General features: G+C 37.3%; 1 protein-coding gene across 11 annotated transcripts in view; it reads right to left on the reverse strand.

Moving 5' to 3' along the window:
* The window catches only part of kug (FAT atypical cadherin kugelei), a 501,386-nt gene that overhangs the window by 78,831 nt on the left and 404,481 nt on the right, over positions 1–18,074 (reverse strand). The window contains exon 1 of one of the 11 annotated variants that reach the window (XM_069132182.1): positions 17,914–17,964. The exons of the other annotated variants lie outside the window; for them this stretch is intronic. The gene's annotated coding sequence lies outside the window, so the exon portion shown is untranslated. Of the gene's footprint in view, positions 1–17,913; positions 17,965–18,074 lie in introns of those variants that run through there. 11 annotated transcript variants of the gene reach the window in all.

Below are 18,074 nucleotides of genomic sequence, written 5' to 3' on the forward strand. Positions count from 1 at the left end.
GTTCCGAAGAGAACAACGTTAATCGAATTCGCGTGCAAATTGTTCGCACAGAAGATTCGACGGTGGCCAATTAGCGTCAAATAAAGTGATCGCTGCGTTTTCAGCACAGTCTTTTTCCATGGACGAAAACTTATTTTACACTCTGTGAAACTACGGCATAGTCGTAGTTTTTACTCGACAAACTTTTACGAAACTTCGGTATCGCTCGCTGTAATATTTCGAGTAAAAAATTTTTTTTAGAGGAGAACTTTTTTATTTCGGTCAACGGCAACGTTAGTATTTTACTTTAAACGACTTTTATCGAATCCCGATAATGTATCCGGTCTATGGCAATTAATAACGTCGAAATTAATACGCGTTCTTCTAATTAGTTCGTTTGTACGAGGTTTCGAGCCAAATTTAGTCGCGAGCCTTGTGTTTCGTTTTTTAGTACATCTATAGAAGTCGATTCGTTGTTACTTTTTATAATTAATAAGCATAGTGATATCAAATTGTATATGATAATTCTTGGAAATTATAGAATTTGGCTTTTTTCTCCATAAATATTAACTAAAATATAAACTGAATATTTATAATGATAAATGTAATGTAAACATTGTATCAAGAGAAGTCAATTCGATCCATTTATTCAATCTGTACAAGTTCAAATCCATAATCTAAATTTGAAACTTAAATCGACTAAATAAAACGCTCAGTCATTAAACAAGCAAAATATGGAAACAAGATATCCTAGGTTGTAAAACTAAAATATTTGTACATACTCATTTCAAGATGTGTAGTTAATTAGAAATACCTATATCAATCAGACATCTTTCATTTATTTCGTCGAGTATTTGAATAAAAGCTTGGAAATTCCTAAACAACCCCTTCGTTTACAATTTTCACGAATACCTTATAATCAACGTTGTTAAAACTGTTTATGTCAGGTCTCGCCAAAGCGTTTCACAATGATATTGCTGTTTTCACGAGTAATTAGTCGAGCGTTCGTATTCGGTCGAATAAATCCGGATAGAAAACACGATGGAATTGCACGCGTTTCCGTCTCGTACACCTTTCTTCCGTCGCGCCATGTAAATCGGGTTTAACGACCCCGTCGAGTACGCGCATTCTTGAGAATATAATCAATGCCGGCTTCTCTTTCGGAATTTCTCGAATAGTAGGACTCTTTCAGCGATCATCGGTCGTTCGAATATCTCACGAATCGTGAAATTCCTGCGTCAGCAATTTCCTTCCTTTTATATTGGAATTATAGACGAAATAGACGGGAACTTCTCTGAAGCAAACGTAAAAGCAGAAAAAAGAAAAAGAAAAAGCAGAGGCAAGAAGAAAAAATCACGAGTTCATCATTGTGACACGATCTCCTTTGTCTACTGTTATGCACAGCAGTTCACGAGGAACGACTCGCGAAAGTTTTCATTTAACGAGCCCGTACACGTACCCGTTGTGACCATTATTTTCATCGGTGTACGTAAACTCATTATACTCCCGGTTTTACGTCGTGGGCCATTACAGTCGCGCGAACGCAAATAACTCAACAGCCACGATGCCCTCGAACGTCATCGAAGTTCCATCGAAGAGCGCGTCGAGTTCGTTTGATTCCGCAAGATCTTTTGTGTCTCGGTTTTTAAACGGCAATGTGAGTTTTGCTCGAGTTACTGGCAGACTTTGTACTTTGTTGGTATGTATAAGAGATAAAAAGTTGGAATAATAAAGTAAATTCCTTTTCTTCGTTTTCTTATTATCTTTTCTCTCTTTTTTTTTTTTTTTTTTTTTGCGAAAGGCGAGTTTTAATGTGAATAATGGAAAGTTCTGTATTTGAAATTAGCATATAGAAATATAACGACGCGATGACGGTATCATAGAAAATCTCTAAATAAAAGTATAACTTAAAACTGTGAAAATATGGATCCTTGAATGTGAGAATATATTGCTTATCTGATTGAATTACGAGGGATATCCTGCCGGTGAAAACAATTTATTAGGCAATTTCCATTATTATCTGAGTAATTATACCATTTCTAGTAGCATCACGGTTTTATAGCGGGAACGGCATGGCTACGTAAACGGGATGACTATGAACGAATTAACGGAAGTAAAATTAACAGCTGGCGAAATAAGGTCTGCTATCTCATTGGAAGTACATTCGACCTTTCTTCGTTAAACCTAAATTACTTCGTGCCGAGGCCGTTGCAAACCGAGCGAGGAGAGAGCCACGATTCTCATAAAAATCCTTCGTTTCCTCGTTCGCCCTTTAATTAGATCGAATGAACGCTTGAACTACTGAAATATAAATCATCGACAGTCTCCAGGTTGTTCGTTCGACCGTTTATAAAATAATATCATTTATCCATAGTAAAAAGTAAAAAAGAAACCATTAAATTCTACGTTTTAAAATTATTAGAATTATTAGAATCTTTAGAATACAATTCTGTTCAAAGATTTCGACCATAGAGCAACATAAATCAGAGCTAGGTTCAGAGACAAGCTGAAGTTGATCGAAGTGGGATTACGCGAACGGCGGATGTTCTAAACAAACTGATCAGTTTGGAAGGCGATCCGAGTGCAGCAACGCGAATTAAGAGTGATCGAATTCAGACCAGGCGGATTGAACAATTTGAAACTGGAAATGTGGATTCTAAAGAATTAGTGTTGTTCCAAATAGAAAAGCACCAGTTGAAACTGATAAAAACAAAAGTCCACCAATTTATACGAACTCCTTTTTCTTATTGTAGATTCATAAACACCTACTTTACATTTGAATTCATCCCTGTAGTTGTGCTCAGATATACATTGAAAAACACTCTATATACAGGGTGGTTGGTACAAGCGGAAAGGGGGTGATTCTACGCGAAAAAAGAAGTCGAAAATATAGAATAAAAATCTTTTTTTTAATTTTTCTTTTTTTTGAGATCCGTTATAACGTACCGCACGCGCACCGAGCGAAAATTCAAAGTCGATTTTGTCGAAAACAAAGCCTCAAACGAAAAATTTTTATTTTATATTTTCGACTTCTTTTTTCGTGTAGAATCACCCCCTTTCCGCTTGTACTACCAGTTACCAACCACCCTGTATAACGCTGTAGCTCTTTTCCTTTTATCAAACAAAACAAAATTCATCGTAGTTGATCTTTGGGTTATCAATCGTGTTATATGTTGCTAAGGCGATACTTAAATCGGTCGTAAAACGAGGAAAAATATATTTCATTTAATGGAAACCGTGTAACGAGTAGCGATCGACGAGGAGCAGAGAGAGTCTTGGCAAGCGATATTTCCGATCACGTTCGAAGAGTTTCCAGAGTAACGAAAGGAAAACGAACGCCATGCTATGAAAATAACTATCAGAATCATTCCCAAGGAGGTCGTTATTTCCTTTTAATACGAGAAAGCTTTTCTGTCGACGACAAAGTCGGTTACCGTGAATTATCGTCGTCTATAGGGTGCCACGAGATCCGCCTTCGTCGTGTATTTCTCATCTTCTTTGTTCCTTCGTCGTTCAGAAGCCAATACCCTTTCGATCTTCCGTATTTCTCTACGCCTCTCTCCCACCAGTCTTGTAAAACGTTACCTTTTACGACACGGTTAATTTTCTATCAAAACCGAATATTCTATTGTCTTTTTCGTTCTATCACTTTCTTCGAAACGAGATCGTCCAATTTTTCTTCTGAAACTTAGTTTTTCAATTAGTATTCTTCGTACTGTATATCTGACCTTTTCGGTCCATGATGCGCAGATGCTAAATTTTACAATTGAGCACAGATACGAAGATCTTCGTGCTCGTTTGGTTGATACATCGATCAAGAGTTTATGTATCTGTGGTGAATATTGTTGTATAAATTCATTAATAAAATTAACGAATATTTAGAAAAATCCGAAGAAATCATAATAAACATCGTTCAAGCATCTACAAACTTTTTGACTTTCTATTCCTCCCTCGAGTCTTTCTCCATTTTTACAAATCTTTCTTCGCGTTAACCAGGTACCGGCAACGTCATGAACGAAAATTGAGAAACTCGTTCGCACAGAATTAAGAAAATTACAAGATTGCAAGACTTGTAGCGCACGTAGCGTTATTACAAGCACTTACTACTACCTCGTTCCCTTCGTAAACGCCTATGACACACGCGTTAATATTCTGCCATCTTAAACTCGGCCAATGTAAACGTTACAATAAAAGGATCGTATTAAAAGCTTCTTATCGCCTTGGTCTTGTCGATAATACCCGATAAATCGATAGCTATCCATACGTTATATCTGCGCTCCATTGATCGAATCGAAGATAAATGGAAGAACTGGATAGAGAGCGTTGCTGGTTCGCGCGAACGAAATAGGATTAATAGAGTTTCACTCGGGGGAAACGCGTTTGGAGAATAAAGGCGTCCGGTTGATCAATCCTTCCGTATAATAGGCGTTCAGGTAATTGAGGTGCCGCGATACTCACGAGGGTCCTCGAGAGAGGAAAGGAAGAAATAAGGGTGTCAATAACACCCAGGCCAGGCCAATGTACTTACGTAAGAGTACAGGAACAGAGAGAAAATTGTCTGATTACGGGGCGAAAAGCATTTCTCTCCCTCTCCTTGTTAAAAGTCGCCCGGTGGATAGCTATGCTCGGGTAACGGCGTTCATCAAGCTACAATTACGCTGTCCTCCGAGTGCTTTTTACTCCCGTCGCCGAAATTTTCTTCCCGTTTTACGACCAAGCAATTTTTCCTATCTCGTACCCTCGTTTTCTGCCTCCACAGACCAAGCAGAGCGTAATTTTTATGTGCAATTGCGAGATCTTTTAAATAATTGAATTATCATCCTTACATATTTCTTAAACAGTGTTTTGGGTATCTTTTCTTGTCCTTTTTTTTATGAAATGTAACCTTGTAATTAAAATCTATAATTTTCCGCGAATAAGGACTTATTTATTAATAAATACGAGTACAATATGCAAATTTTTAGCACTAGAACTACAATGTACATATATATATATATTAATGATGATTACTATAAATTTATCAAAACGAAAATTACACATAACCGATCTATCACCGTAATAGAAATAACTAAAAATTCCATATTACCAAATAAAATTTTCAAGCGATAAAATACATCTGTGGATTGTGCAATAAAAATAGAAACGAAAATACGAACACAGCGATGGCTGAACATTTTCTACACCTTGACGGAAGCCAGAAAATAGCGAAAAGTTCCGACGATTTCATGCGATACATTCATATCAGGTTCGAAAAAGAGGCGAAAATCGTGGGATACGAGGTTTTACAAGTATTCGGGAGCACGGTACTGAAGAAAACTCGTTATGCATGCAATCACGTGACGCGGAACATCCGGATGCAGAGGTGTTCTTTACGGAAGAGGGCAAGTTTTATGCTTAGTCGGAATACGTAAAAATACTGCTGGCAGAAGTAGTAATCGAACGTGTCGTAAAGGTGGAAAACCATCGCATGGAAAGCGACTAGTGTGGCTCGTTGCAGACCACGAGGACAGAACAAAGGAAGCACGTACAGCCACCAGAACAGTGAATCGGTCGAACCGATTTTACTTCACCACGATTCGGAAGCTATTCGACATTTTACGTCCGTTTGATCGACATTGCTGGTGTTACAACGTGAAAGGTCGCGAAAGACTTTTCTGAATGCCGGCTTTTTTCAATGCGAATTGTCAATTTTTCATGGAATAATAGAAAAGTTCGAAACGAAATCGCGCCATGTGTAATTTCAAATATCACCGATATCAGAAGACAGTTCCCAGACAGTTCTTCTTTTAGAAAATAATGCAACAAATAAATCCTATACACCTTCATGATTCAAATTACACGCTGCTGGTGTTCCATGGAAACTAACTTCATTCGAGAAGAAGTGGAATAAGATCGGCCCTGGTCAGCAAGCTGATTTATTTAAACGGATCTTTCGTGGAACGTGCACTGCGCGTGCAATTTGTAAAACAGCGTTAATCGTTGCTATATCTATTTGTATAAATAAATAATAATAGTCGGAAAGAAGAAAACGCAAATAAGAAATACTTCAAATCGACAAAAGAAACGTATCTTTTTAACTTCGCCAATAATACGCGGAACCAATTACCTCTGACGTTCATCCGTAGCGATACTAACGATCCAAACAGAAAATACAACCCACAATCTCAAGAGAAGAAACCAACGCAAATAAGAAATGTTACAAGTTGACAAAAGAAATGTCTACCATTAATTCACAGAACCAATCACCCGATATTTGCCCGTAATAATACTAACAATTCACAGGAAATGCAAACCTTAAGTTCAAAAAATACATAACCACAACCTCGCAACAAAATACCAAGGTAAGTAGAAAACGCTGTAAACCGACAAAGCAAGTGTTATTCTGCAACTCTACCATTAATACACGGAACCGATCATCCCATATTCACCCTGTACACCCTAGTCCCACCGAATACCCCATTGAAAATCCAATAACGCGTCGCTGGTTACACATTAACCGCCATTAAGATGTCAACGGGTGTTCGACAGTTCGCAATGCCCTTCCGTATCGCGTGTATGCACGTCGCGGAAGATTCCAGGCCGCAAACGGACGACACGAGAGCATGTCGAGCTTCCGAGAAACATGTTCCTTGCGTGTGATTGATAGCGCCCGTCTCACGTGACACGTGCTACACGTACCGCTTTTGCAGTCGAGAAACCGGTCGAAACCGTGGCCGACAGCCTCTCGTGTAATTTTGCCGGACGCGGCCAATTGTCTCGGGAGCTCTGAAGAAAAGGGAATCAAAAGGGCCGAGAGGAAGCGCGCAACTACGACACGGAACCGACAGAGATCATATCGTCAACAACTTGGCCGAGACTGGTTCCTCGGTTGTCGCGGAAAACTTATGTAATTGTAGTACAGGGACACGGAGTTGGTGATAGTTGAACCTCGAACAGCTTTGTGAGTTTTCAACCAGCAAGCAGAATGTAAATGTTAGCTCTATGGAATGTCATGTGAGTTAGATGTTGTGTACAACCACGTTCATAAGGATCAGGACATTTATGAGAACATAAGAAAACTAAAAAATTATTAGAAAGTTAGCAAAATTTATGAAAATTATCATTTCATTTGAGATATTCGATTGCAAGGAAGCCAAATTTCGTGGACTTTCTTGTTTAATTCACTTTAAACTTTTCAGTAGGATTCAGAGTAGGAAACTGTGAGTGTAAACATCGAATTACCTCGTTAATTTATTTTAAAGCACCTGATAAACTCGATAAAAGAAAATAAGATCGTTTTCCAATTCTTAAACGCATATAAAATAACAATATTACAAATTCAATCGAGTTGTCGATAAAAGTGAATGATATCATCTGCAGTCGCTACGGAGGGGGGATAAAAACAACGTTTATTTCAAAAGGCGATAATTCCTCTTCTCCGCGTTCATATCGTTTCCGCCTTTTCTTTTCTTCTTTTTTTTCCTTTTCCGATAATCGATTTTCCCGTCGAGACGGATCGAAAAAAATAGACGCAAATAGAGCCATTAACGGCTCGTAGAAGAGTAGCAAGAGAGGAGGGAGATACAAGGGAGAAGGTCGTTCGATTTTCGAACGGACTACCTTCCAATTTTCCAGGCATTCACGCTCGTCGACTGACCGTGTCGTTCTTTCTTCCTTTCAAACGCACATACCATCGTGACGGTTCGTCGAACAGAGACGAAACGATGGAAGAAGACCGGCGAAAAGGAGGAGCTTACGTAGGAGGGAAAACGAAGTTGCGAGGGAAACTTTCAGAAATCGTCGAAGTTCTCTACAGAAACCTTAACAAAAAAATCACATCGAGCAGATGGCACATCGAGCGAAAATGTGTCGAACGAAATATCAAAGAATTCTTTCCTTCTGCTTATAGAGTTAATTTATATCATATACACTATTATCTATATCAAAAGTAAATTTACGTTTATAGAAAAATTATTGAGTAATATTCGACATTTCGTATATTCGAAAGTATTTTCTACATTTTTCTAAATTTGTTGCTAAACGATCTATTTAGATCAATTATACTTCTTAGATTTTAGATTATGGTAAAAGGAAGTAATCAATCATAATTCTTTTCACATAAGTAAACCAAGTTCCTGTTCAACAGTAAAGAACTAGTAGTTTCTAGATCTCAGATTACGACAAGAAACAGTAATCGATCATAATCCTTTCCTCGCAAGCAAACAAAATTTTGATTAAAGTGTATGCACAAGATTACAAGATTGGTAGTTACACTTCTTTTCTTTTTTCATTCCTTTTATCACTTCCTGCAAAGTCCAAAGCATCGGAAGGAATAAAACTCTATACAAAAGTTGAACCAATCGACCTCACTTTTCACGAATTTTTCAATTTTCGGGTCAGAACAGTGCTTGACTTCTGCAAAAGATTTTTGCTGAACTTTTCAATTGTACGAATTTGGACAGTTTGACTTGATTCTTCAGCGCGATTCAAAAGAAGAATAAATAGCAAATAATTTTATACATGTTTAAATGTTACGTTTTCAGATATCAATGGCCGAGTTTCAACGTTCCGCGTGTCGAACTCTTTTTACCGAGTCGCTTGTTTGATTCGCTAATTAGGAAAAGTCGTTTCGCTGACTTCGACCCAATTAACCAGGAAAAAGTGTAACGCGAGCGGCAAGCGTAACGCGCGGCACTACACACTGATATTTTTACATTTCTTGTTGCAATCTGATTGCAAGACCTTTAAATGGACGAAGTTCGTGCTCGTTAATTAATGTAATTAATATACGAAATTAATTTTGATTCGAGAAGTTCCGTTGGTCGGCGAGCTCGTTGATGTTTTAAGATCATGGTCTGATTAGTAGTGAGTAATGATCCCTTGTAATTACGTGTAAAGAGAACGTAAATGATTGATGCTCGAAAGCAGCGTTAATCGCTAACTGTTTCTAGTAGATACGCGCGATTGAAAATACCACTTTGTGGTGTTATTAGAACAAGTAGCAAAGCTGCAGTTGGCTTTCGCGAATCTCATATTTCACATTCTGATTTAATGGTAGTAACATGGTAGCAAAGGTCGTTCAAAAAAAAAAAAGAAAAAAATAATATGAAAGAACAGAAATAATATAAATAATTTAACTCCATAATAGTATTTTGAAAATGTCTCACATTCTTGTATTTAGAACAGTAAATTCGTTTAATAAATAGTATCAACCTTCGAATTTGACAAACATTTCAATTAATATAAATATTCATCGTTTAATTGTTATAAATGATGTTGCAATCTTTATTGTTGCAACTCTATAAATTTTGACAAACAACAGAAACCGGGAATCCATGCAAAATAGCGAAACTTCGAGAAACCAAGCTGAAACGAAGAAAGCTAATACACGTCAGATGCGTGTTCTCTGAAGAAGTTTGCGAAACGATATCCAACGATTTGGAAGCGATGGCACTTCTTTTCGCCGTATAATTCGCCAATGTTAACCGCGTGCACCGTTTACGAGGATTCAGTCCTGGATTCAGTCAGGGTATCGCGTATAAGAAGATGCAACATGAAAGGTGGTTAAGCTGACACGTGAAGAGGATCGTGTTCGGTTAAGAAGCTACTGTTCCGACCACTCCTATTTCTTGGGTGGCCCTTTAAAGTGGGCTCGTCCAGCCTTTCAACGATGCATCGCCTCCTTTCTCTTCCTCTTCGAATATTTGCACAACCGAATCGCGGTCGATTGGAGGATCTGACGAATGTATTGTGTTACCGTCCAAACAAAAATTATACGAAAGAAGGGGGAATTGATGAAAACATGCACACTGCTGATATAAATTGTTCTGTTGAAAAATAATTAATCCGTTTAATGAATTCAGTAGAATAAAAGCTGGAAACAAAAATATGTAAACAATAAAAAGTAGATAAAAAATTTAAACAATGAAATATAGATGATGCTATTAGCTATATTAAATACAAAATTTTAACCAGACGGAAAAAAATCTGTTATAACAAGGGAACAACTATTGGAAAATTCCTAAAAGTTCGTATATAGCAGTCGCGTATCGAGCTTCTACGTACGAGGGAAGTTTTTTACGTATCGTTAAACATCACAGGCGAATAAAGTAATATTTTCAGCAACTGTTCGTAGAACGAGACGGAAGACGTTGATATGTCGAATAGTTGAACCGTCCATTAATTGCTGTCCACTATAAAATTCGACTGGAACCGCGTGTGTGAAACTCACCGTCAAAAGCATCACATCTAGCCACTCGATGATTCTTCCGTCTGGCGTAACCGCGTAATTTCCATTACAAAAGTGAGGCGATATTTACCGTGACAGAGAATCGATCACGCGTATTGCAAACAGATCGAAAGCTTCGAATTAATTGCGAGAGCACACTAAAAAAGAGACTGATAACTTTGCAGATTTAACTATAGCAGAGCTCTGTTCACTCGAATATAGGTAATTTTCTTAGAATTTTTTATACGATGAGAAAAAGTTTTAAAATGATGAGACAAATAAATTATCTGATACCTTTGTAGTATAGAACATTCCACAATACTAAATTTATATTATTAAAATATTCAATTTTCAATATATTCTGAAGTATAGAGCAAGCTCACCGGTTTAGAGAATGTTTAGTAAATTAATCATCGAGTAAAATTCTATCGAAATAAATTGAAGCCAGACGATCGAACTCCGTTTCTAAATTTTCTGTCAGCTACTTCTTTTGTCCATAAGAAAGAAATAAAAAGAGTAACGTAATAATCTTCTTCCGCCGATAAGAAACTTCCTTTCAACCCTCTTTTTCGAGCGATCATTTTCAATTCGAGATTAATGTGAGCGATGAAGTGACTACCGAAAACCGGGATAAGACGACCAGCAACCCAAACATACGGCAAATAAGAAGAATGGAATCGAATCCCTTAGCTAGCCTGCGGATTTCGAAAGTCTCCGAGGGAAATTTATCCTCTGAAATCAGTCGGGCGGTCGCACGATGACACGTCCTTCGGATTTGCGTGAAGAAGAAGGGTAGATGGAGCTCTTTGTCCTTGCCTATTCACGAGGTTCGTGAAACGATGTTTCTCTGGTCATCTTTCACTGTAAAGGAGACGGATAGCGTTTTTCAGCTCAAAAAAGGGACGAAATAAAATACAGGATCGTAAAAGATCGTAGAAGATCGTATGGGGTGAAAAAAGGGATGGAATGGATTCTAAAGCAAAGATGCAAGATACTTTCTAATACCCCTTCAACGTTTGCGGACATTTCAAAAAATTATACGAGGAGCACTCGACGAGAAGTGTAGAGAATTCCTGTTGTAATAACATTTGCTCCTACTCTTAATTTGTGATAGAAGGAACTACATATGGTAGAATAAAATTAAAGTAATAGAGATTCTGGATAATATGTATTAGGTTGTCCGAAAAGTTTCTTTCGTTTTATAAAGAAATAATAGACGCGCAATGTTTTTTATTTTATATTAGTTTATTGAATTATGCACGAACATAATAATAGAAATATAACGAAATGGATCATACTTAATTAAATAAAGTAATATAAATTATAAATAATAATTATAAATAACATAAATAATAGAAATTGTTGTTCATCTACTATCACTTGATGAAACGAAAGAAACTTTTCGGACAAGCGAATATAATGATTACAGGAATTAATACTATTTTCCAAACATCTACTCGGAGTATTTAAATAATACCTTTATCAATAGATCGATTACTCAAATGTTTAAAATTTCCCCATCCTGTATAGAATACTAAATTGTCACATAAAAATGAAATGGATTGGAAGGTGAGAGATATTCTCCTTTATTTTCTCTTCGACGTTTGTGGAAATTGTATTCGGAATTACACGCAAAATAAAGTAGAGGAAAAATTGGAGGAAACGGTTCTTTAGGTAAAACTTCTTGTAGAAGTATCCTCGTCGAATTCTTCCTCGGGATAGAATTTTCCTCGGTGTGCAACATTTCCTCGAACTTCACGGGGAACTACTCTGGCAAAGCTCGTCGAATGGAGCATGCCAGGTACACGCGTATACATTTCCGTGCCGCCGAAAGTTCGTCGAGAATTTTTCAATCGAATCGATAACCGCGCCGGCGAATAAAGACTGGCGTGCAGCTTTTTTATGTCACAGGAAACAGAAACCGAATCGCGCCACCGAAATGTCACGTTTCTTCGCCATAGACTCGTCGAAAACGTGAGAAATCGTTGGTTTGGATACATTCAACGTGATCGATGTTGGGACTGGCCACAGTGCAGAGAACGGTGGTTGGTAAAATGGCACGATTTTACGATTGTCGAATTATATAATTATTACGAATAACATTATCTGAGAGTTTTTCCCGTTAATTGGCGAATAACATTGTTTATTGCATGTGGTTTCACTGATAAACGGCTTGTAGAAAATTAACCGTTGTAAAGCATACTTTGTTGTAGCAATTTCACGCAATATGCTGGGCAATTTCGCTTTTGCACGTGTAAAATGTCTTAAATAGGTCAATTAAACGTATTACATGATACGTTATACATAGGCATTGTGTAACGCTATATAACGTATAGTAATTACACGTAACGGTAGTAGCGCATTAATGGAAGAAATTATTTTTCGGATTGTGTGTTCGATGCAATATACTTCCATGCATTTTCGATATTACTTTCATCAACTTCTCGATGTATAATTCTGTAATTTCTCTATCTTTTTAAAATTTCATTTTTCGTGTAATAAAATATTATAATAATAATAATAATCAATTGATTTTATATAAATTAATACAAAGTTAAAATAATACGAATGTAATATAGGTTTATTCAAAACGGAATAAATGAATTTCTACCATTACCCTTTTCATATGACGAGAAAATATTTTCTGAAATACCTCTATTGAAATATTAATAAAAAGAAATTTCAATTTTCAGAAATTTCAAGTTTATGAAATGTGATATACCTGGATTATCATAACGCTTCGTATGAGCCCATAATGTCTATACACTTTCAAACAGATGCTGACATGTTACAGTACTTGTACCACATTATACATTATGCAATATTCCTATCACAATTTACGCAGGAATTATCGAATCAAGCAAATCAACGCTATATGCTGGAACCTGAGATGCAATGGACCATGCATTTACTGCAATCCAAAAATCGATAAAGAAAATAGCTCGGCATATAGCACCTGGAGTCTCGATTGTTTTTTCGTACACCTGACATAATATGGATTGTACTTAGTTCACAATAATATTCGTGTTACTTATATTACGGTAGAACTCCATTTATTGGAACGAAATTCTAATACCCGATTCTCTGAGTCTTGCTGGTTGAATCTCCTTATACCAATTCTTGTCGATTCAATCTACTTGTCTGAGCTCTTACTGGTTGAATCTACTTATCTGAATTCTTGTTAGCTATCTACCTATCTGAACTCCTACTGATTAAACCTACTTATCTTAACTTGAAGTCCTATTATACATTGTGAATAAAAAATAATATGAATGAGACAAATTGATGAACTTTATCGTACGAAGACTAATTGTCTAATGTGCGTGTAAAATTCTATTTGATCTACATGATAAGATAAGTATAACATAAATTCTAGCAAATTGCAACTATATGAGATCGACTTAATTAAACATCTCTTTTATTAATCGTTTGAAACATCGATAGAGATTTATTACTATAGTCACAAACGTTACAGCGTGTTTCTATGTTTACTCTTCTCTAAGAGGCTGCAAATCATGTACATTTATGTTATAGCTTAAGAAACATACTCGTGACTCGTTCTTTTTTTATTTGTTAAACTTACAATCCCGTATCTATATACAATCAAACGTTTTACGAAAACTGATCCATCTCTGTTAATATTTTACTTCAATAATTACAAAAGTTTATGACTCGGTTAACAGGCTAAAACAACTTCGAAAGAAAAGTCGAAGAGGAAATCTCGATCAGTTTGGAAGACGCTGGCGCGGGCAGAAACAGAGAAGAGCGTCAGCGGCAGTGCACAGAAATTTATTCATGCGAATCAGTTTCACGGGGACCGGTGGCGGTTGAAGTGTGTTTCGCGGGTTCCTGGCAAAGGGAAAAGAAACTAGAATTCTCCTGACTCCGTTGACACCGTCATACCAACCAGATGCTTCACGTACACGAGTGTCTCGCGTGTGCGTGCAACGAATAAATCTCTCGTTTCTCCTTCCCTCGCTGTCTCTCGCCCTTTCTCATCCCCTGATTCCCGCTATTTCTCTTCACGTCCCGCTAGTCGGGAACGGGATAAGATAGGATCACGCGACACCGTTGAAGTACTTATCTAAATACGATTTTCTTATTTGAAAGAAATTCAATATTGCACGGCTCCGTGGGCCGGCCTCCAGCCTTACACAACGATACGATACGAACGACGTCTGCCAATATTGTATCATGTGAATTCGTAACTCGTCCATACGCACTGTAAATCTATATGATTAGGGAGTAGATTCGAAGAAGATAGATATATATTTTAGATTTTTTTAAGTGTTCCGTCTCCTCCGACTGTTAAATTACATTTGTACTTTTTCCTTTTTTTCTTTTCTTGGAGCTTTGGATTTGAGATTGAGATTGGGAATTTGAGGGATACGAGGGTTGATAATGTAATGTTCTCTTCTTTGCTTTCAGACAGTAGATCACGGATATCTTTGTGGGATTTCAAGGTGTAAAAACATAATGGAGTGAATGCAGATGTAGAAATATATGGAATATACTGGTAGTATAAGTACTTCTTATAACATCTACAATAATAGTTTCTGTTTCAATTTTTTAATTGCATTCAAAGATACATGAATTTTCATGAATATATAAGGTTGCAGAAGTCTGTTGGTCTGATACATTGTAATCAATTAGACGGTGATTCGTTCAATTACAAATTCATCGTTCTGAAATTCATATTCTGGAATTATAGAAGTAAAACTCTGTTTGACAGAGCAGATAGATCATAGTATCAATATTATAAAATAACAATCGTAGATAGATAAAAATATTCGTCCAATGTATACAGTTGAATTTAAAAAGCGGAGAAAAATACAAATTACAAAAGAATATAAAGAAAATCGAATTTCTGATAAAACCGACTAGTGGAACAAGAGTTTACGTATCAAAATGCACTTTGCGAGGACGTTTAACGAGATCCTTTACTAAACGTTAGCCAGGTCTAGCGAAGTCGTGACACGCAACGATGAAATTGAAAAACTTTACCGGTATTGCTTTCTGGCGAGCCATTAATCATACTAGGCAAACGCGGCGGACACCGTATTTATTTTTGCACACTTGTTTTCTCATTCTCCGCTCACTTTGTCCATCCGGTCATCGAAAGGAGAAAACATCGAATACAGGGGTTAATTAAACGTAAAATCCCAGCTATACCAGAGGGAAAGTTTTACACGCCATAGTCGTCAAGTTTCTTGCTTGCTCCAAGCTAGTTGGTATTAAAATAAAAGTTGCCCGCGAGAAGAAAAAATTAGGATCTAGATTCAGTTTCAGTTTCTTGAAGCGCGGTTTTACCCCCGTGAATCAATAACGGCAAGATTACGGGGCGGCAACGAGAAAACTTCTCTCCCTGGGAAACCTAAAATTGTAAATTTCCCGACTTGAACGAGTTGGCCGCCAGTTTTTTTCCTCTCCCTTCCCGGTCCGGCTAAAGAGCATTAAACTTAACAGATTGTTAGAAATCCGCCAACAGAATCTCCCTCGTAAAAGGAACGAGTCGAGAAACAGAGAGAGGAGGGGGGAGAAAGTGAGAGGGCTTAGGATTCCAAGTTTCTTTAAATTCTAATTTATGAAACTGTAAGTTCCAGCCTGGAAAACTTCAGATTGCTCCTTTTTCTCGCTTTTCCTATGCCAGTTTCCGTGATCATTGTCCTCGATTAATGTCACGCTTCTTACTCTAACTTTTACACCGTGATGATTTTCTTCGTTAGACGTACGATCACTACTTTGCGATATCGTGGTAGATAACATAACGTCGAAATATTCTATATAACTTGTGCTTGGTTCTTATTAGTTCGAAGAATTGAAACCGATATCGAAGCTAAACATAATCCACCTTTGTTGAATCGGAGATATAATTTGCGAAACGACAGCGACTCGATGAGGGTTAATTAACAATAGCGCGTCACCTATTCGGATCCACCTGCATCCAATATTCTAACAGAATTATGAGTTCCAATACTCCTAATCGATAATAATAACTCTAGCTTGGACTACATTATTCGAACCTAACGAATTAAACCCGCCAATCCGTAATTTAATTCTCCCACCAAAACACGATGCCTATAAAGAATATCCACCCCTTTCCGGAATAATTTTCATCCATGAATACAAATAACCATCCGGGGGAACTTCCACTTGGCGAATTTAACGATATACAATACTTGAAGTCTCTTCCACTGGCAATTAGTCGACGCGCGGAAAAGAAAGGACGAGGGGAACGAAAAGTTTTTTTTCTTTTGAAAGAAGATGATATCGAAGTGCCGGGCACGTGCAACTGATGGTGGCTGCGTACTAAAAATGAAATTACTTGGTCTTGTGGAAGGGACGGTTGGTGGAAGATGGTGAAAGGAAGGAAAATAGAAAAGTTGCCTACGACTATCAACGGACAAGGTGCATCCCGGGTCAAGAACTCATTTCAGATTTAACGATCAAGGAGAGCGTAGTGTGTTTCGAGCGGTTCCTCGTGACCGGGTTTCTACGAAACTTTACTACCGGATTCTCGATAAAATGGTTGGAATTCGTGGACGATAAAGAAACTTTGTACGGAGTTGATTCTCTGCCGACGAGAATAAAATGCCACCCAGCGCTGCCAGCCTGTTCGCAAGGACGTTTCGAATAGGTTTTACACCAGGACGAGGCTATACAAGGTGAAAAATTTGAAGTTATTCCAATGAATCCATCTGGACAACCATAGAATGGACCGTAAAATGATAATGGATTTCACGTTTTAGCGTGTGTAATGATTTCGATCTTAGTAGCCTCTTTTTTTTCGTATCTTCTAGTCTTGGGATGAAATTCGAGATACACATAATAAATTTAAGAGAGGAAATGGTAATAAAGTCCTGGGTCGTAAATTTTCGGGAACGATCGAGAAGTTTATGCTGACACGGTGGCTGCGTCTTTGAGATTCTCTTGGTCCACATTCCTGCAGTGTTTGCAATCGTTTGGTCTCGAGGTGGTCAAAAACATATATTTTAAATGCGCTGTAAAAAGTTAAGCGTTGCGAATTTATGGAAAGGTAGGGTATTAGATAGGGAAATTCAATCTTTGAACTTGTTCCCCCAAGTTCAGATTTGATACTGCCGTTTACGTTTCTTCTCTTTTGATTTCAATTTCTTATTGCCTTTTAACAAAATGCACAAAATCAATTCAATTTGAGGCATTGCTTTCATCTGATAAAACTTCCATAGGACAGCGGTTCCTCGAAATCGGAGTGCAATGCGAAAAAAAAAGTAAGTGAAAAATATAAAAACGTTCTAGGCAACTCTCAAAAGATACCCAATTTCACCAAGTCAAAAGAATGAATCATTCTTCTAACAAATCTCTCATTTTACACGCAAAACATCAATAGAAGCATCCAAAGCAACGGCAGATCAATTCAATTTATCCAGTTTGGCGTATACAAAGCGAGCAACCTATGTTTTTTTTCCCTTTCTCCCTTTCTCCTTTCACTTCTTTAGTTTGCGAGGAATCAAACAGATTTCCATTCGATCGACGAAATTAGAATTTCCTACATCGAAGTAAAACACCGACATGACAACAACGTGAAAATCCCATAATATTTATCCCATACAGTCCAATATACGTAGTAATATTTTACATAATTGTCGATTACTTGCACAAATTTAATTCGCGATAATTCGATGCCACTAATAATCCATAATTAGACTACAGTTTCGCAATTATAAAATGATTAAGTTTCGACTCACTCAGAGATCCACGTTGTCTGGGTCGAGAAGTAGAAAATCTACCAATTTGCTTACCTGCAACAGAAAAAATTTGGCTATTAATTTACATACAGAATACGGACAGTTAATTGGCAAACTGTCGATGTTTACACAAATTCATATCTTTAACAACATAATGGGAG

The sequence above is a fragment of the Bombus flavifrons genome, chromosome 2 (genome assembly GCF_040668555.2).
Source record: "Bombus flavifrons isolate JBK064 chromosome 2, iyBomFlav1_principal, whole genome shotgun sequence".
In the NCBI taxonomy this organism is placed as follows: Eukaryota; Metazoa; Arthropoda; class Insecta; order Hymenoptera; family Apidae; genus Bombus; species Bombus flavifrons.